The 16017-nt window shown below is 39.4% G+C and overlaps 1 long non-coding RNA gene across 4 annotated transcripts in view; it reads right to left on the bottom strand.

Annotated features, from left to right (window-relative positions):
- Positions 1 to 1427: 1427 nt before the first annotated feature.
- LOC112579728 overlaps positions 1428 to 16017 on the bottom strand; it is a 53425-nt gene continuing 38835 nt past the window's right edge. For all 4 annotated transcript variants that reach the window (XR_006545431.2, XR_006545429.2, XR_003104064.3 and 1 more), the window contains 2 exons: positions 3261 to 3325; positions 1428 to 1612 (listed from right to left, as the gene is read on the bottom strand). This is a non-coding gene — a long non-coding RNA (uncharacterized LOC112579728). The remainder of the gene's footprint in view (positions 1613 to 3260; positions 3326 to 16017) is intronic.

Genomic DNA, 16017 nt, shown 5'->3' with positions numbered 1-16017 from the left:
TGTGAAAAGTAAAAGGAAATTGAGCCTGAGTTTGGGTCACTGCAGCTGTTTTCAAGTCTCAAGAGGTACTTGAGGTTTGGACTGTAAAACCATCTGTTCAGGAATTTCTGAGTCTGACTTTCTAGTCTCTGCTGTATTTCAGGTGGTAGAAGCTCCTGGTTAAGGAAGGTATTTTAACTGATAGAGTATGTCATTAAAAATACCCTTGTTGTTGTTCAGTCACTCAGTTGTTTCTCTTTGAGACCCCATGGACTGCAGCATGCCAGGCTTCCCCATCCTTCACCATCTCACAGAACTTGCACTAACTCATGTCTATTGAGTCAGTGATGCCATCCAACCATCTCATTCTCTGTCATCCCCTTCTCCTCCTGCCTTCAGTCTTTCCCAGCATCAGGGTCATTTCCAATGAGTCAGTTTTTCACATCAGATGGGCCAAGTATTGGAGCTTCAGCTTCAGCATCTGTCCTTCCAATGAATATTTGGGGTTGATTCCCTTTAGGATTGACTGGTTTGATCTCCTTGCTCTCCAAGGGACACTCAGGAGTCTTCTCCAACACCATAATTCAAAAACATCAATTCTTTGCTGCTCAGCCTTTTTATGGTCCAACTCTCACATCCATACATGACTACTGGAAAAACTATAGCTTTCACTATATGGACCTTGGTCAGCTAAGTAATGTCTCTGCATTTTAATATGCTGTCCGGGTTTGTCATTGCTTTTCTTCCAAGGAGCAAGCGTCTTAATTTCATGGCTGCAGTCACCATCTGCAGTGATTTTGGAGCCCAAGAAAATAGAGTCTGCCACTGTTTCCATTGTTTCCCCATTTATGAACATGAAGTGATGGGACCGGATGCCATGATCTTAGTTTTTTGAATGTTCAGTTTTAAGCCAGCTTTTTCCTTCTCCTCTTTCACTTTCATCAAGAGGCTCTTTAGTTACTCTTCACTTTCTGCCATAAGGGTGGTGTCATCTGCATATCTGAGTTTATTGATATTTCTCCTGGCAATCTAGATTCCAGCTTGTGCTTCATCCAGCATGGCATTTCACATGATGTGCTCTGCACATAAGTTAAAAAAGCTTACTCCTTGTCAAAAGACCAGTCCAAAAATGAAATGTTCAATTCTCAACTGGTATGAATAAATTTCCTTATTCTAGACATTTAAGTAATCCCCATAGCTTCCTTAGTGGCTCAGACAGTAAAGAATCTGCCTGCAATGCAGGAGATCCAGGTTTGATCTCCAGTTTGGGAAGATCACCTGGAGAAGGGAATAGCAGCCCACCCAGTATTCTTGCCTGGAGAATCCCATGGACAGAGGAGCCTGGTGGGCTATGGTCCATAGCCCACGGGGTTGCAAAGATTCAGACATGACTAAACAACTGCACTTTCATGTTCACATAGCTTATAAGAGTATTTTGTTTGTTTTACTTGATTTAAGTAAATTTTATTGCAGATGACCCTGAAATTTTTAACTGAAATTCATGCAGAAGATCATCCTAGATCTGAAGCTATTTAACATTTTCTTCCATCCTTCATCTTGGGGAGAAAGTGCTCTTCATTACATCCACAGATACATGGCCACCAGTGTGGAAGAGAAAGTTGAGTAATTCACCCTGAGAAGATAAAATCAGATTTCCAAATGACCCTGGCAACAGGAGTCAGAAATAAAAATCATAACTTTGAACTAATGTGAAGGAGCATTTTGAAATGAAAAACAAAGTGCAAAAATTCAGGATGAGCAACAGCTGACATTATGGAGCTACAAAGAGAGAGTCACAGACATTGCTGACCTCAAGCTAAACAGGTTTCAGGAGTGGTTCTGTTATTAGTGGGGAAAAGTGAACTTTATTCTTTGAGATTCATAAATAAAAGAGCAATAACATAAGGAATTCATGTTATTTCTGTATTTTTGCACTAAATTAATTCAAGGGAGATGTATAGAATTTGGAAATGATTCAAAAGAGAGCAGCTACAATTTAAAAAAAATTTTTTTTCAACAACTGTTTAGAATTCCCTGATGGTCCAGTAGTTAGGACTCTACATTTTCACTGTGGTGGCCCAGGTTCAATCCCTAGTCAGAGAACTAAGATTTTGCAAGCCACGTGGAAATCCCCAGGACAAGCCAAAATAATTATTTAAATAGTTTAACCTTGGGAACAGAAAGTTAACTGGGATTCTCAGGTGTCAGCTTCATGTCAGCTTCATGCCACACAGAAGTGGCAATTGCCCACATGGTGTGAAGGTGCTCTTGCCTAAAAATATCTTCTGCACAGTAACCATAGTTTTACTATTGGAATATTATTCACAGCACCACAAAAGAGGTAATCTAAATCAAACCAATACTGTCTTAATGGATATTCTAGATATCACCTAAAAGTAACCAGTTAGCCACTGATTAAATACTTTTAGTAATGGCATATTAGCTATCTGATGATGATGGTGATGATGATGCCTATCATTCACTGCCCACCTACTGTGGGCTACAAATTATGCTAAGACTTCTTAAAATATATGATAACACTCAATCGTATTTTTAGTGGACAAACTGGAAGCCTGGCATGGTTAAGGCACCTGACTAATATTGCAAAAGTCAGGTATATCTCATTTTATTGTGCTTTATTGTGTTTCCTAGATACTGTGTTTTTTTATATATACAAATTGAAGGTTTGTGCAACCCTTTGTTGATCAAGTCTATTGGTGCCACATTTCTGACAGCATTTGCTCACTTCATGTCTCTGTGTCACATTCTAGTAATTCTCTCGATATTTAAAACATCTTATTATTATATTTATGATGATGATTTCTGATACGTGATCTTTGATGCTATTATTTTAATTGTTTTGGCATTCTTTAGCAATAAAGTATTTTTCAATTCAAAGAGGTTCTTTTTAAATAAAGTACTTTTAAAATAAGGTATGTACTTTTGGGGGGATGAGGGGGACTTTCCTGGTGCCTCGGTTACAGAATCAGCCTGCTAATACTGGAGACACAAGTGATGCAGGTTTGATCCCTGGGTCAGAAAGATTCTCTGGAACAGGAAATGGCAACCCACTCCAGTATTCTTGCCTGTGAAATCCCATGGACAGAGGAGCCTGTCAGATTAGCCAGGCTACAGTCCATGGGGTTGCAAAAGTTAGACTCGACTGAGCATGCAAATATGTACTTTTTCAACATAATGCTATTGCACACTTAACAGAATATAGTATAGTATAAATATAACTTTTACATACACAGGGAAACCAAAACATTCCTGCAACTCACTTTTTTGTGATATTCACTTTATTGCAGCCATCTTGAAGTGAATCCGCAATATCTCTGACGTATGCCTGAAGTTAAAAGTACACAGTCTGATTTTAGCATCTCTGCTGTTGACAAGACTAGGGAGCTCACCATTAAATACATAAGGAAACCCATACAAAGAGAAGTTAAGCAATATTCCAAGGTTTCAGGCAGGTACAGCCTCGAGTTTGGCTCTGAACAGGGGGTCTGTCCAACTCCAGGGTCTTGTCACTGTCCCCTTGTGCCACATTGACTACTTGCTGACATCCAGAAACCTTCTTACACGCTCACCATGCTCCTTCTCAAGCTGTTACTCTATGGAACTGCTACAACTTGAATAAAATTGCAGACTCCTAGTAAATATCTGTTGAATAAATATAATTGAGTTGATGCAATAGCAAGCAAGCTACATCATAAAATAATTACAATGTGATATAGAATTCAAGCTCCATGAAGACAAACAAATCTATCTAAAGAAATAAATATTGCTTTGCTGCAATTTGGTTCCCAGAAAAGGTAGCAGAATTCAAATCATTTCTATCTATCTGTGTAAATTTGCAAGGATTTTCTCTAAATCTGGCCACTGCATCATGGTTAACCTATTTAAATGTGTGGCCTTTGTTGTGACAAAGAGGTGGCAGAAATTCAAAGCCTTGTTCACTAAGAAATGGATAGATTGTCAGAGAGCACATCTTTGGGCTCCCTGTGGCATATAGCAAATTCCCACTGGCTGTTTTTATCCTCCAATAAAAAATAAAATAGGAGAGAACAAGATGGCTGAGGAGTAGGTGGATGTGAAGTACATCTCTCTCCATGGATACATCAAGAATACACCTTTAGACACAGAAGTACATTCAGAACACCAGCTGAGAGTGGACAGGAGTACCTGATCAGCAGAAAAGAACATATAGACCCACGCAAAACTTGGTAGGATGAAGGAACTAGGGTGAAAAACAGGAGTGTTAGTAGGACTAGACCTGCCCTCCATGGTGGGGAACTGAAGCAGGGGTCCGATCCCCACAACAGGGCAGTTGTCTGAGTCAGAGGAGAAACATTTAAGGCTGAGAGTGAAACAGCTGATCTGTGGCAGCCTGAATAGAATGAGAATCAGACAGTCCTTGCCACAGTCATACATAGCCGGGACAGGGATGCAGGTCCCCTGGAAGGGACAGCAGCTGGAGCTGGAGTTTAGGGATTGTGGAGCAATCCCAGGGCAAGGGCTGCTGTTGACTGTGGAGAGACGGATCGAGGGGGTGTGAGGGAGGAGATCATGGTGGGAAATGCCTGTGGAGGAAAGCCAGGCAGCCATGGAAGCAAGGCAATACTGCTGAGTCACACATAGCAGGTGCAGCCATCACCATAGCACCTCTCTCCCCACACACCAGCATCAGCAGCTGAACAATAGAGAGCCTGGCCCATCAAATGCCTGACACTGAACTACAGAGTAGGACTCCAGCCAGGGGGGCCCCTCTCTGTGCCTGACACACCAAACAACAGAGAAGGACCCCAGGCAAGAGAGCCCTCTAGGTGCCCAAATGGGCGAAGCTAAGAAGAAAGACTGGCCAAAGAGGCCTTCTGATCATCAGCTACAAGAGGCTTGAAAAAAGACTCTGATGGGGCCATAACTCCTGCAGCAGAGGCAGTCCATGTCCCTGCACACTTGGTACCACCAGGGTCCCCACAAACCAAGCAGCTGTGCTACCTTCATGCTCAACTCTCACTGGGGCAGAGCTGCCACAGGCAAAAAAGTCTTCCATCTATGCATGCAGGGTCACTTCGATTATGTCTGGCCCTTTGTGACCTTGTAGACTGTGGCCTGCCAGGCTTCTCTGTCAGGGAGGGGGTTCTCCAGGCAAGAATACTGGAGCATATTACTAATACTGGTTGCCATACCCTTCTAGAGCACTATATTTCCTCCTGCCCTAGCTGCCAACTCCCCTGAGTACCTGGTGCTGCCAGAACCCCTGTGACCCAAGCAGCCGCACCACCTCCACACCTGGCCCTCACAGGGGCAAACCCAAGTCCTCCAGGGCAGCCTCAGGAACTAACCCCAGTGGATGACCCACATGCAGAGGTGGAAATAAAACCACAATTGAAACCCAGGGGCAGTGCAGCTAAGGAAGACCCAAAATCTTCCCACCAGCTGTACAAGCTGCAGATTAAATCCACATGATCAACTAGGCAGACTCTGTGTCTATGGAATATATAAAAGTACATTTAGAGTGCCCACAAAAGAAAATGCACTAGTTCTAACAGCTGTTGACATTAGAGGCAACAATACACAGGAGTAGGACCAGATCAGAATCTGAGCTGCCCCCACTGCAGGTCCAGAGACCAGCACAGTGTTGGAGGGCATCCTAGGGAGGTGAGGTGGACTGTGACTCTCAGCGAGGGAAAGGACTCTGACAGCAGTGACTCAGGAAAAATATTTATTATTCTCATGTTTTGACTTGTTCGGTAGATTCTTTTGGGTTTTTTTTTTCTTTTTTTCCCTTTTTTCCCTCCTCTGTTTTAGTTGTTGGTTTTGTTGGCATTATGAAATCTAATCGTCTTTTGAGCTTTTTTTTTTCTTTTTTTTCTCCGTCACACTTTTTATTATTGTTATAGATCTCTGCCTCTACGTTGGGCTTTTGCACTTCTGTTGTTTTCCTTTTATTTTTTTTTTTTACCTTTTTTTCTTCTTCCTTTATTTTTTCTCTTTTTATAATTTTAACTTTTTTTAAATATACTATATTTTGTCTACATTTTTTCCTTTGTTTGCCTTTCCTACTGTTCTTTCCCCTTGCAGTTAATCTTAGTCTATATAAATCTTCATCTAAATGTATTTAACTTTGCATATCTATTCTTTCTTTCTATTCTTTCTTTCTCTTCCTCTCAAACTAATTGTTAATTTTTTCATTGCTTTATTCACCACTTGGCACCTTGCTTTAGTTTTGTTTTCCACTTTGTGCTTTAGTTAGTTTTGTTCTTTTCTGGTAAACATAATTTTTTTTTTTACTTTTTTTTTAACCATTTATCTTTTTTTTTTTTTTTTTTTTACTTTACAACATGTGTATACTTGTGTAAACATAATTTTTTATTTCCTTAGTTCACTGGGTCAAACTATTGTACTTTATTTTTGATGGACTGTTTTGACTTTACTCTTGGAATAGGTTAGGCATTGGCGAACAACTCCAGTACTCTTGCCTGGAAACTCTCATGGACGGAGGACCCTGGTGGGCAGCAATCCATGGGGTCGCTAAGAGTCAGACACGACTGAGCGACTTCACTCTCACTTTTCACTTTCATGCATTGGAGAAGGAAATGGCAACCCACTCCAGTGTTCTTGCCTGGAGAATCCCAGGGATGGGGGAGCCTGGTGGGCTGCCATCTATGGGGTCACACAGAGTCAGACATGACTGATGTGACTTAGCAGTTTGACTTTACTCATGGATATATATGTATACGTGTATATTCCATTATTTTAGTTATTATTTGCCTGATTTGTAACTGTCATTTGTCTGGGGTTATCTTTACTTTCTCATTTTTGGATATTTGTTTAAATCTCAGTTAATAGCATAGCAAACCACTTGTGAAATCTTTGTTCCTGACCAGAGATCAAGCCCTGAGCCTTTGGAGTGGCAGCACTGACTCCAAGACCCTAGACTACCAGAGAACTAACCCTAGGCAGTGCAAATAGTGAGAACTCACACAGAGGAAGCCCCTTGAATACAAGATCAAGCATCACCCAACCACCATTAGTACCCTGTGCAGGACGCCTCATCTAAACAACAAATAAAACCAAAATATAAACTCAATCATCAGCAGACAGGATCATCACCTCACTCAGCCTTGCCCAGCAGAGGAAAAACAAATGAACAAACACAGAAAAATTCGGCACAAATCTCAACCTACACAAACCACTGGACAAACCTTAGGAGGGCAGAAACCAAAAGAAAGTATTCAACCTTAAAGCCTGGGAAAAGGAGACCTCAAACACAATAAGTTTAAAAAAAAAAATAGTGAAGAGGCAGAGAAATACTACACAAATGAAGAAACACAGAAGTCCAAATAAATGAAGAGGAATTAGGCAAACTACCTGAAAGAGATGGGAATACCAGACCACCTGACCTGCCTCTTGAGAAACCTGTATGCAGGCCAGGAAGCAACAGTTAGAACTGGACATGGAACAACAGATTGGCTCCAAATAGGAAAAGGAGTACATCAAGGCTATATATTGTCACCCTGCTTATTTAACTTATATGCAGAGTACATCATGAGAAATGCTGGGCTGGAAGAAGCACAAGCTGGAATCAAGATTGCTGGGAGAAATATCAATAACCTTAGATATGCAGATGACACCACCCTTATGGCAGAAAGGGAAGAAGAACTAAAGAGCCTCTTGATGAAAGTGAAAGAGGAGAGTGAAAAAGTTGGCTTAAAGCTCAACATTCAGAAAACTAAGATCATGGCATCTAGTCCCATCATTTCATGGCAAATATATGGGGAAACAGTGTCAGACTTTATTTTTCTGGGCTCCAAAATCAATGCATATGGTGATTTCAGCCATGAAATTAAAAGATGCTTGCTCCTTGGAAGGAAAATTATGACCAACCTAGACAGCATATTAAAAAGTAGAGACATTGCTTTGCTAACAAAGGTTCATCTAGTCAAGGCTATGGTTTTTCCAGTGGTCATGTATGGATGTGAGAGTTGGACTATAAAGAAAGTTGAGCACTGAAGAATTGATGCTTTTGAACTGTGGTGTTGCAGAAGACTCTTGAGAGTCCCTTGGACTGCAAGGAGATCCAACCAGTCCATCCTAAAGGAGATCAGTCCTGGGTGTTCATTGGATGGACTGATGTTGACACTGAAACTCCAATACTTTGGCCACCTGATGTGGAGAGCTGACTCATTTGAAAAGACCCTAATGCTGGGAAAGATTGAGGGGAGGAGGAGAAAGGGATGACAGAAGATGAAATGATTGAATGGCATCACCGACTCAATGGACATGGATTTTGGTGGACAGCGGGAGTTGGTGATGGACAGGGAAGCCTGGAGTGCTGTGGTTCATGGGGTTGCAAAGAGTCAGACACAACTGAGTAACTGAACTGATACTGATACCTGAAAAAGAATTCAGAATAATGATAGAAAGATGATCCAAAACCTTGAAAACAAAATGGAGAAAATATAAGAATCAATTAACAAATACCTAGAAGAATTAAAGAATAAACATACAGAGAGAAACAACACAATTACTGAAATTAAAAATATTCTAGAAGCAATCAATAGCAGAATCTCTGAAGCAGAAGAATGAATCAGTGAGCTGGAAGATAAAATGGTGGAAATAACTTCTGAAGAGCAGAATAAAGTAAAAGGAATGAAAAGAACTGAGCATAGTCTCAGAGACTTCTGGGACAATATCAAATGCACCAACATTCAAATTATAGGGGTCCCAGAAGAAGAAGAGAAAAAGAAAGGGTGTCAGAAAATTTTGAAGAGATTATAGTTGAAAATTTCCCAACATGGAAAAGGAAATAGTCAATCAAATCCAAGAGGCACAAAGAGACCCATACAGAATAAACCCAAGGATAAACACACCAAGACACATACTAATCAAACTAACAAAGACTAAACACAAAGAAAGAATATTAAAAGCAGCAAGGGAGAAGCAACAAGTAACATATAGGGAAAGCCTAAACATTTAACAGCTGACCTATAGCAAAAACTCTGCAGGCCAGAAGGGATTGGCAGGATATATTTTAAGTACTGAAAGTGAAAAATCAACAACCAATATTATTGTACCTAGCAAGGATCTCATTCAAAATTGATGGAGAAATAAAAACTTTTCAGACAAGCAAAAATTAAGAGAATTCAGTACCACCAAACCAACTTTACAACAAACATTAAGGGAACTTATATAGTCAAGAAATACGAGAGAAAAAAAGATTTACAAAATCAACCCCAAACACTTAAGAAAATGGCAACAGCAACATATATACTTTAAATTTGATTGGATTAAATGATCCAACCAAAAGACACAGACTGGTTGAATGAATACAAAAACAAGACCAATATGCATGCTCTCCACAAGAAACCCACTTCAGATGTAAAGACACATATAAACTGAAAGTGAGAGGATGGAAAAATATATTCCATGCAAATGGGAAGCAAAATAAAACTGGAGTAGCAATCTTCATATCTGACAAAATCGACCTTAAAATAAAGATTACAAGAGATAAGGAAGGACACTACATAATGATCAAGGGATCATTCCAAGAGGAAGACATAACAGTTGTAAATATCTATGCACCACAAAGATAGTGGAGGTGATGGAATTCCAGTTGCTGCTGCTGCTGCTGCTGCTGCTGCTGCTAAGTCACTTCAGTCGTGTCCGACTCTGTGCGACCCCATAGACGGAAGCCCACCAGGCTCCCCCGTCCCTGGGATTCTCCAGGCAAGAACACTAGAGTGGGTTGACATTTCCTTCTCCAATGCATGAAAGTGAAAAGTGAAAGTGAAGTCGCTCAGCCGTGTCCCACCCTCAGCAACCACATAGACTGCAGCCTTCCAGGCTTCTCCCTCCATGAGATTTTCCAGACAAGAGTACTGGAGTGGGGTGCCATTGCCTTCTCCAGTTGAGCTATTTCAAATCCTGGAAGATGATACTGTGAAAGTGCTACACTCAATATGCCAGCAAATTTGGAAAACTCAGCAGTGGCCACAGGAATGGAAAAGGTCAGTTTTCATTCCAATCCCAAAGAAAGGCAATGCCAAAGAATGCTCAAACTACTGCACATTTGCACTCATCTCTCATGCTAATAAAGTAATGCTCAAAATTCTCCAAGCCAGGCTTCAGCAGTACATGAACCATGAACTTCCAGATGTTCAAGCTGGTTTAAGGAAAGGCAGAGGAACCAGAGATCAAATTGCCAACATCCGCTGGATCATGGAAAAAGGAAGAGAGTTCCAGAAAAATATCTATTTCTGTTTTATTGACTATGCCAAAGCCTTTGACTGTGCGGATCACAATAAACTGTGGAAAATTCTGTAAGAGATGGGAATACCAGACCACCTGACCTGCCTCTTGAGAAACGTAAATGCAGGCTGGGAAGCAACAGTTAAAACTGGACATGGAAAAACAGACTGGTTCCAAATAGGAAAAGGAGTATGTCAAGGCTGTATATTGTCATCCTGCTTATTTAACTTATATGCAGAGTACATCATGAGAAATGCTGGACTAGAAGAAACACAAGCTGGAATCAAGATTGCTGGGAGAAATATCAATAACCTCAGATATGCAGATGACACCACCCTTATGGCAGAAAGTGAAGAGGAACTAAAAAGCCTCTTGATGACAGTGAAAGTGGAGAGTGAAAAAGTTGGCTTAAAGCCCAACATTCAGAAAATGAAGATCATGGCATCTTGTCCCATCACTTCATGGGAAATAGATGGGGAAACAGTGGAAACAGGTTAGACTTTATTTTTCTGGGCTCCAAAATCACTGCAGATGGTGACTGCAGCCATGAAATTAAAAGATGCTTGCTCCTTGGAAGGAAAGTTATGACCAACCTAGACAGCATATTAAAAAGCAGAGTCATTACTTTGCCAGCAAAGGTCTGTCTAGTCAAGGCTATGTTTTTTCCAGTAGTCATGTATGGATGTGAAAGTTGGACTGTGAAGAAAGCTGAGTGCCGAAGAATTGATGCTTTTGAACTGTGGTGTAGAGAAGACTCTTGAGAGTCCCTTGGACTGCAAGGAAATCCAACCAGTCCATTCTAAAGGAGATCAGTCCTGGGTGTTCTTTGGAAGGACTGATGCTAAAGCTGAAGCTCCAAAACTTTGGCCACCTCATGTGAAGAGTTGACTCATTGGAAAAGACTGTGATGCTGGGAGGGATTGGGGGCAGGAGGAGAAGGGGACAACAGAGGATGAGATGGCTGGATGGCATCACCAACTCGATGGACATGAGTTTGAGTGAACTCCAGGAGTTGGTGATGGACAGGGAGGCCTGGCATGCTGCGATTCATGGGTCTCAAAGAGTCGGACACGACTGAGTGACTGAACTGACTGACTGGACTGATGCACCCAACATAGGAGCACCTCAGTACATAAGACAAACACTAACAGACATAAAAGGAGAAATTGACAGTAACACAATAGTAGTAGGAGACTTTAACACCCCACTCACATCAATGCACAGATCTTCAAAACAGGAAATTAATAAGGAAACACAAGTCTTAAATGATACATTAGATGAGATGGATTTCATTGATATCTTCAGGACATTCTATCCAAATGCAGAAGAATACACCTTCGTCTCACGTGCACATGGAACATTCTCCAGGATATTCTCCAGAACATTCTCCACATCATGGTTCACAAATGAAACCTCAGTAAATGTAAGAAGATTGAAATCATATCAAGCATGTTCTCTGATCACAACACAATGAATCTAGATATCAATTACAAGAAAAAAGGGATAAGAAACACAAACACATGGAGACTAAACAACACGTTTCTAAATAACCAAAAGTTTACTGAAGAAATCAAAAAAGATTCAAAAAATTTCCAGAAACAAATGACAGTGAAAACACAATGCAAAACCTATTGGCTGCAGCAAAAGCAGTTCTAAGAGGGAAGTTTATACAATACCATCTTACCTCAAGAATTAAGAAAAACATAGAATAGACAACCTAACTTTACACCTAAAATAACTGGAAAAAGAAGAAGAACAGCAACAACAACAAAATTAGTACTAGTTAACAAAAATAGTACTGATTAATAAAACTAAAAGTTGGCTCTTTGGGAAGATAAACAAAATTGACAAGGCTTTAGCCAGACTCATCAAGAAAAAAAGACAGAAGAATCAAATCAACAAAATTAGAAATGAAAAAGGAGAAGTCAAAACAGACAATGCAGAAATACAAAGGATTACAAGAGAGTATTATGAGCAACTATATGGCAATAAAATGGATAACCTCAAAGAAATGGACAGATTCCTAAAAGTTCAATCTTACAAGACTGAAACAGGAAGAAATAGAAAGTTTGAACAACCCAATTACAAGCACTGAAATTGAAATCAACAATTTCCCAAAAAACAAAAGCCTAGGACCAGATGGCTTCACAGGAGAATTCTGTCAAACATTTAGAGAAGAGCCAATTCCTATCCTTCTAAAACTCTTTCCAAATATTGCAGAGAAAGGAACACTTCCAAACTCATTTTACGAGGCCACCATCACCCTGAAACCAAAACCAGACAAAGACAACACAGAAGAAGAAAACTACAGGCCAATATCACAGATGAACATAGACGCAAAAATCCTCAACAAAATTTTAGAAAACAGAATTCAGCAACAAATCAAAAAACTCATACACCATGACAAGTGGGGTTTATTCCTGGAATGCAAGGATTCTTCAATATAAACAAATCAATCCATGTGATACACCATATTAACACATTGGAAGATAAAAACCATATGATAATCTCAATAAATGCAGAAAAACCTTTGACAAAATTCAGCACTGATTTATGATGAAAACTCTTCAAAAAATGGGCAGAGAAGGAAACTACCTAAACATAGTAAAGGCCATATATGGTAAGCCTACAGCAAACATTATTCTCAATAGTGAAAAACTGAAAGCATTCCCCCAAGATCAGGAACAAGACAAGGGTGTCAACTTTCACCACTATTATTCCACATAGTTCTGGAAGTCCCAGCTACAACAATCAGAGAAGGAAAAGAAACAAAAGGAATCCAGATTGGAAAAGAAGAAGTAAAGCTCTCACTGTTTGCAGATGACATGATACTGTACATGGAAAACCCTAAAGAGAGTATCAGAAAATTACTAGAGCTAATCAGTGAGTTTCGCAAAGTTGCAGGATACAAAATCAATACACAGAAATCACTTGCATTTCTATATACTAACAATGCAAAATCAGAACGAGAAATTAAGGAATCAATCCCATTCACCATTGCAACTAAAAGAATTAAATATCTAGGAATAAACTTACCTAAGGAGACAAAAGAACTTTACACAGAAAATTTTAAGATACTGATGAAAGAAATCAAAGACAACATAAACAGATGGAGAGATAGTCCATGTTCCTGGGTAGGACGAATCAAAATTGTGAAAATGACTATACTACCACATGCAATCTACAGATTCAATATGATCCCTATCAAATTACCAGTGGCATTTTTCACAAAACTAGAACAAAAACTTATAGCCAAAGCAGTCTTGAGAAAGAAGGATGAAGCTGGAAAAACCAACCTTCCTCACTTCAGATTATACTACAAAACTACAGACTGCAAAGTTACAGTCATCAAGACAGTATGGTATTGGCACAAAACCAGAAATATAGACCAATGGAACAAGATAGAAAACCCAGACATAAACCCATGCACCTGTTGGTACCTTATTTTTGACAAAGGAGGCAAGAATATACAATGGGGCAAAAACAGCCTCTTCAATAAATAGTGCTGGGAAAAGTGGACAGCTACATGTAAAAGAATGAAATTAGAACACTTCCTAACACCATACACAAAGATAAACTCAAAACGGATTAAAGACCTAAATGTAAGACCAGAAAATGTAAAACTCTTAGAGGAAAACATAGGCAGAACACTCGATGACATAAATCAAAGCAAGATCCTCTATGACCCACTTCCTAGAGTAACAGAAATAAAAGCAAATGTAAACAAGTGAGAACTTATTAAACTTAAAAGCTTTTGCACAGCAAAGGAAACTATAAGCAAGAACAAAAGACAACCCTCAGAATGGGAGAAAATAATAGCAAATGAAACAACTAACAAAGGATTAATTTCCAACATACGCAAGCAGCTCCTACAACTCAATGCCAGAAAAACAAACAACCCAATCAAATAGTGGGAAAATGACCTAAACAGACATTTCTCCAGAGAAGACATACAGATGGCTAACAAACACATGAAAAGATGCTCAACATCACTCATTATTAGAAAAATGCAAATCAAAACCACAAAGAGATATCACCTCACGCCAATCAGAATGGCCCTCATCAAAAAGTCTACAAACAATAAATGCTGGAGAGAGTGTTGGAGAAAAGGGCATGTTCTTGCACTGTTGGTGGGAATGTAAATTGATACAACCACTATGGAAGACGGTATGGAGATTCCTTAAAAAAAAAAAAAAAAAAAAACTAGGAAAAAAACCACCATATGACCCAGCAATCCCACTCCTAGGCAATATACCCTGAGGAAATCAAAATTGAAAAAGACACATGTATCCCATTGTTCATTGCAGCACTATTTACAAAAGCTAGAACATGGAAGCAAGCAAGATGTCCATCGACAGATGAATGATAAATAAGTTGTGATACATATACACAATGGAATATTCAGTTCAGTTCAGTTCCAGCATCAACATCTTTTCAAATGAGTCAGCTCTTTGCATCAGGTAGCCAAAGTATTGGAGTTTCAGCTTTAACACCAGTCCTTCCAATGAACACCCAGGACTGATCTCCTTTAGGATGGACTGGTTGGATCTCCTTGCAGTCCAAGGGACTCTCAAGAGTCTTCTGCAACACCACAGTTCAAAAGCATCAATTCTTCAGCACTCAGCTTTCTTTATAGTCCAACTCTCACATCCATACATGACCACTGGAAAAACCATAGCCTTGACTAGACAGACCTTTTGCTGGCAAAGTAATGTCTCTGCTTTTTAATATGCTGTCTAGATTGGTCATAGCTTTTCTTCCAAGGAGCAAGTGTCTTTTAATTTCATGGCCACAATCACCATCTGCAGTGATTTTGGAACCCAAAAAAATAAAGTCTGTCACTGTTTCCACTGTTTCCCCATCTATTTCCCATGAAGTGATGGGACCAGATGCCATGATCTTCGTTTTTCTGAATGTTGAGCTTTAAGTCAACATTTTCACTCTGCTCTTTCACTTTCATCAAGAGGCTCTTTAGTTCTTCTTCACTTTTTACCATAAGGGTAGTGTCATCTGCATATCTGAGGTTATTGAAATCCTTCAATAAAAAAATTAATTAAAAAGTAAAAGAAGATGGAAAACTCAAAAATAAAATAAAAGTTTTTAAAAATGAAATGGAGAGAGAAAATCAAACCACTGTACCTTCACCAGAAAATTGTTATCAACAGTAAATTTCACTGTTAAACTAGATTCTAACCGGGTTCTGAGTCATTAAGACCTTGGGAACTTATCATCTGTTTGATTCACCTTTGAACCTGACTAAATAATCTCAACCAAGTTAACCATGTTTAAACATTTGGTAAAATACTCCCTTCCAGATGAAATGTGAGAGTCAGGGAGCACTTAAAGAGAGCTAAAGAAGATGAAGTGGACTGTGAAATTCTCAAATAAAATTATAAACTTAACAGTGTATGTATTTGGTTCTGATTGGTGTATAATCACTAACTAATAGAAAGAAACTAATTTGCCATTACAGCTGTCTTGAAATTACATTTAAAGGCAGAATCACAGTGCACTAGGAATTGCAACCACAGAGACACTGACAAGATTTTAGCTGTTAAAAAAAGTCTTTCTCTTTCATCTCACCATTAATAGTTGCTACAAACAGTAACTAAAAATGGAATTAGCATTGAAGTCTTGCAGGAGCAATGACTAAATGAGTAAATTGGCACATTATTGCAAGCCTGTTTCCAAGATCAGGGACTAGGAGACCATTTACTGAGCTTTGATGATGACTAGTTTGTAAAAGTCCTTTTTACCAGGACCTAAATGCTGAAAATCTTA

Source organism: Bubalus bubalis, chromosome 16, assembly GCF_019923935.1.
Source record: "Bubalus bubalis isolate 160015118507 breed Murrah chromosome 16, NDDB_SH_1, whole genome shotgun sequence".
NCBI classification, from domain to species: domain Eukaryota; kingdom Metazoa; phylum Chordata; class Mammalia; order Artiodactyla; family Bovidae; genus Bubalus; species Bubalus bubalis.
This window is presented reverse-complemented; position numbering and strand designations above follow the sequence as displayed.